At 32.9% G+C, this 6,000-nt stretch overlaps 1 pseudogene; it reads left to right on the top strand.

Moving 5' to 3' along the window:
* The window catches only part of LOC119513453, an 81,057-nt pseudogene continuing 75,057 nt past the window's right edge, over positions 1 to 6,000 (top strand).

Genomic DNA, 6,000 nt, shown 5'->3' with positions numbered 1-6,000 from the left:
ATGGCCACATATGCCAACAGAGCTGTCCAGATGGACCCCTCAGCAGGGGCAAAGGTCAGGGCAATTTCAGTTAGACAGGGCAAGAGGTAGCAGGTATTAACATAGTCATGTAGATAGAGAAACACAAGTCCATTTACACATTTAAAGATGAGATGTTCATATAGAAACTGTTATTTAAATGCCTGGATCTGCTAAAACACACACATACATAGAAGGTGGCACATACACTAAAACACCTCTGAATATGCTTTAAAATTTTTTCACCACTTTCAACAATTTTGATTTCAAAATAAGAGATCTATAAGAAATAGGTAGAAAGTATTGGAGGAAAATAATATATATATTTTCGAATGGGAATTAGGGAAATTATAATGAGAATAAAGTGGTTATTAACAGTGGCTTATTCTCAGAAGACAGCTAGATACATTGCCAGGATAAAGGATTCTAGTTTGGACTTGAGGGAAATTTTGGTTTTAAGCACCAATTTCAACAAAGATCAACAATATATAAGCCAGTCACAGAGATGGTTGTTATAACAGGGAAATCTGAAAGCTTGGAAAATAATTATTTGTATCACACCTGATAATTATGTGATATTCTTTAAGAAGTTTATGAAATCACCTTTTAAGAAAATCATTTTTGTGTGCTTAATCAATGCAATAACAGCTAAAATCATATAATATTATACTGATGTGGAACTAGAATTTACACATCTCCCTCGTTTGCAAACACTGAGAGGAGGGCAAGGTAGAGCAAGGACAAAGACTGTATATACATCTTTAAGTCCACTGTTCTGGGCACTGAGATGCTCAATAAATATTTGGTAAACTAATGATAAGTAAAAGAGACTGGGAAAAGGAGAGTGTGTAATGAAGTTACATGAGTGATGAAGCCAGAACTAAAGCTTATGTTTCTAACATGTACTTTCTACTCTACCACTTTTCCCTATTTGGAAGACTAATAATAATCCATAAGTACAATTTATAATGGATTTGAAAGTGCAGTGTTAGAGGACAGTTTAAGCACATTTTTCTATTATGGTATTAGAAAACCAGAGATATTTTACATAAATCTCTTTTGGTATGACATTTGAATTTACCTAAACCACATATTTTATTTGAAATGCTGTATAAGTAGTAAAACACCATATGGGAAGAAAATGACAGAACAGACACTAGCTGCATTTTTTAATGTGCCAAAATTCCATTTCTTTTTACATGCGCCTCCAATTCCAGCAGTAGCTCTTCAGTGGAAAAAATGATTTCATTATAGGAAAGCCTCAGGATACAAAAGCAGTGTGGGTTAAAAAACTAACCCTTTTTTTTTTTTTTCCCAGTAAAAGAAACATTTAACATTCTATCTTATAATATTTCTAAAGGTGAAGAAAGTATTTTTGCTACAATTGAAGGGTTTGCATTTTTCACTCTCATATTTATATCATTTTTTAATAAATCAGAGGATAATATGTCATTGTTCCAAATTAAAAATTGCAAAGGACTCATGCGAAGTCCATAGGTGGTTTAGGGCAGAAATTCAAGACATATTTCTTAAAGTGTGGCCCATATACATCCTTATCTCGAATCACCCTAGCACCTTGCTAAAATAGATATTCCTGGGCCCTACCCCAAATCTATTAGTTTAGAAGCGGGTGCAGAATCTATATTTTTAGTAAGTGGTCCAGGGGATTCTTACATACACTAAACTTTGAGATTTATTGGTCTTACATATTCCTCCTTTATATGCCCTAAATGCTGAAATGGACACAGTTACTGCACTGGGGTAGTCATTTTGAGTAGAAAATCAATGAGACTAAAGAAAATCTTATGATGCCACTTGGACACATGTACTTATTTGATACCACAGAACTCACTACTAACTCTCCCTGACCAATGTATTTTAAGTAGACAGCAATGTATCTTTACTGTTGCTAACTTGGAATTTCTTAGCATTTAATAAACTAATTTTGGAGAAACTACTTTAGAAGAGCCAAGATTTCTTCTTTTTAGAATATCTAAAACATATTTGTGCATATTAGAAACATTTTAAAACAGTGTTTGTCTCACTGAATTATTACTTGTTAGGCTGTAACAAAAAAGTAAACACATCAGTATTGCTGATTTTAAAACAAAGAAACCAAATCACATTTATGTGTATTGTAAAATAACTTTGAGTGAAATGATATGGTCTTTTAAAAAAAGGAATTTAGAAAACAGTACGTAATATTCCACAATGTATAAAAGTAAAACAGAAGATGGAGTTTTAAAAACTGTTGTTATTGTTGTGTGACAAGATTATAGGTGAATATAATTTTAAGCATTATATCTGTGTTTTCCAAGATTTCCACAATGAACACGCATTGCCTTTGAAATAAAATAAATGTTATTTTAAGAGATCACTGGCAATTCATTTGTATGTGGTAGCAGTAAAATTCCATTAACTTGATCAATCATGCATTATGTAGCCATTCAAAAATATTTATTGAGAACCTACTGAGTTTCATGCTTTAGATTTGGTTCATGAATGGGGTAGTGCATTAGACAGTCATAGTTGCAAAGCTTACAGTCTAGTGGGGGTATATGAGCTATTCAAATAAGCAACTGAGACTTAGTCTGAAAAGTGACATAGGAAAAGATGCATAAGATTCTCCAGGAACATTAAACAAAAACTCATAACCTAAGTGGAAGGAATTTGGGGACACTATTAGGAATTAGTGGCTACTAAATTGAGACCAAATATGAATAGCTGACTGTCAGGTGAAAGGAAAAATGGAGGTAGCAGTGTGGTGCTTTAATACAGCTAGTGCTTGCAATAAATGAGTGTGTCTGTGCATAGACATTAAGAGGGTCTGTGTATGTGTAAGTAGGCCAAGCTAGGAAGCCAGCAATGTAATCAGGGCCTAGATAAAAAAGACCTTACAAGCCATGCTCCTATATTTGGATTCTGTCCTAAGTAAATAGGAATCAATTGACAGATTTTAATCAAGATATGATATGATCAAATTTGTTTTTTTAAAGAGTAGTGCAAAATGCTATAAAAGTTAGCTGGAATAGGCAAAACAGGAGTTAATGAGACTTGTTAGGAAACTGATATATTAGTGATGGTGACTGGGACTAAAGAATGGCTATGAGAATGAAAAATGAGAATGTCAAAACTTGCAGTTAAAACTATTTATATCTAGCTTGCAAAACTAAATAGAAGGTAATGTTATTTGCAGAGACGGTAAACATAGGAGAGTAATTTGGTGGGTGGAGGAGTGAGGGGTAGGTGAATAGTTCAGTTTGGGACAGGTTAAGCTTGAGATAACTGTGAATGACCAAACCTAAATGTCCAGAAGGCAGTGGGATATTTGAGTCAGAGTTAGAGCAAAATATGGGAGGAATAATGACATCATTACAAAACTATATGAGATGGATTTCATACTCCAGGAAAGTATAAAGAAGGAGACCTAAGACACAACTCTGAGATGTCCCAAAGAAAACACAAAGGAACCTTTGAAGAAAACTGAGATAGACTTATGGCAGAAGTAGGAGATAAATTAGATAGACAAGCATGCTGAGGCAGAATAAATTAGTTTAAGAGATAAATAGTTAAATTGCTCAATACTACTAAGAGATGAACAAAAATAAGGAACTGTAAGGTCTTAGAAACAACAAACTCATTACCTACCTTTATGACGGCAATTTTAGCCACATGATAACAATAGAAGTCAGGTTGTACTGCCAAGGAATGAGTGGAAAGTGAGAATGTGAAAAGAGGCAATGCAAATTATACTTTCAAAATGTAGGGCCACAAAGAGAGTAGAATTATAAGGCATCAAAGCACATGTGCATTTGTGTATGTGTGTGTGTTTGTATGTTTGTGTGTGTGTTTTTTTAAGTAGGGTGTTTGGTGGCTATTTGAATAGAGATTTAAGATAAAGAAAGGGGTAAGAATAGCTAAATTAGAAATTATTTGCTTGCAGTGTTGAAATGTACAGTGATTGAAATTAAGCTTTGGAAAAGTAATTTTTCTTACAAAATGTATTTTGAGATTAAATGCAGAGAGAGACAGTTATTGTATATACAAAAGTGGGGGAAACTGCTGTCAGAATTAATCCATATGCACTACAAATTTGTATCTATCACAGTAACCCTGAAAGATGGGAGAGGGAAATTAGGTAATTAATTGAGAGAATTAAAACCATAAAATAAATCCCTCCCCTCACAACAACTCACCCACCTACCCACCCGTTAATACACTTTATTTCCAGAGCAATGATTAATCTAGGGAAACTGTAAAGATGGTACAATGATTTCCATATGTATTAAGATTTCTTTCCCTCATTTTCTTGTTGCTCATTGTAACCACAGGCAATCTTAAAGCAAAATATGTGTCCTTAATCTCACTTCATTCCTCTGCTTCTTATAAAACTTTCTTGGCTAAAGGCCCATAGAATTTTCATACTTTCCTTTAGGCTTGTTTATACTGTGGTTTTGCTAATAAATAGTGTATTCACCAACATACAACACAGCAGCCAATTAAAAAAAATTGAATTTCTTCTTGCATGTACAAAATATGCATATAGAACTTTCACTGTGAGGTGAGCAATAAAAGAAACCTGGCAACCAAGTTATTTCTAAAACTATGATTGTAAATATGGAAAACAAAATTCAGTCAACTGTAATCCTTGGAATTTTTATTTGGTTATTAATTTGTATATATATGGGAATGATTATACCCACTGTAAAGGCATATTTATTTGATTATAAGAAGACACAAACTGCAAACATTTTCTCTTTTGTATCAGTGAATAAAAAGAAGTTGTTATATGACTAATAAATATGCAATATTTTTCTACAACAGTCTCAAACTCTGCAACCAGACCCAGAGGAAGGGAGAACATGAACAAACACCATTTTAAACAAACTTCCCCAACCTGCCCCAGAAACCTAAAATAAATAAAAATAATTAATCCTTTTGGATCCTGGAGTCATATTTTCCAGAAATGAGCTCTTTTCAATGCAGTGGGCATGCTGAAACTACAAAAATAGTGCCAGGGAATTAAATTCCTTCTATGTAGTTTTTAGTTATATAATTTATTTTATCTATTCCCCCATTGCTTCTTAAAAAACTCTTTCATAAAATGCACAAACCTGTTTATTAGCTACAGACATACCTTGGAACTACAAAGAAGACCCTTTGGTTATTCCTTTCTTCTTCTTTACTAATGCTCATTCTTGTTAAATAAATTACTGCTGTATGTAGAATTTTGGTAAAATGACTAAATTCTCAGCTTAATGTGGGCAAGAACTGTTATCTGTTGGGTCCATTGTTTTAATCCAAGAGCCTAAAAGAGAACCTGACAGGGTAAAACACAATAAAGATCTGTTTGTATGAATAAAATAATTGCAGTCTTAGTTTTATTTTTATGAATAAAAATCAGAAAAATATACTTAAAAAGGCAAAAAGTAAGTGACAGAGTTGATATTCAAACTCAGGTCTTCTGAAATGAATTTTTAACAATTAGCCTTGTGAAATTGGTATTTTTTTAGCTCAAATAGCATAATCCACATACATTATCACATTTACCTTTAACAATATTCTGTGAGGTAAGTGTTATTATTACCGTCTTTTAAGATGAGAAAATTTATAGCCAGAGATAACAACCCATTAAGCAGGTGAATTGGGAATAGAAACCAGGTCTATCAAGATGCTAAAACCTATGGTTTGGAATTTGTTCAGATAATCTGGTAATTTGGTTCCAGTATTAAAACTCTTGTTATGAGAGGTAACTATCCTATTTACTGTATATTTTGATAAATTGATAAGTCATATTATACTACCCAATGTTTCTTTGTAATCCAACTTGTCCTGCTTATGACTGACTTTATTTTGGGGTTTGAAGGCTCTTAAGTGCTAGTGATATAATAAAAAGAAAGATGTAGATTTTTATGTTTACTTCTTTATGGTGTTTCCTCTTCTTTTCTTCTTCTTTTTTTAAATCATGGAAATAGTATTGAA

The sequence above is a fragment of the Choloepus didactylus genome, chromosome 2 (assembly GCF_015220235.1).
Source record: "Choloepus didactylus isolate mChoDid1 chromosome 2, mChoDid1.pri, whole genome shotgun sequence".
Classification (NCBI taxonomy): Eukaryota; Metazoa; Chordata; class Mammalia; order Pilosa; family Megalonychidae; genus Choloepus; species Choloepus didactylus.
This window is presented reverse-complemented; position numbering and strand designations above follow the sequence as displayed.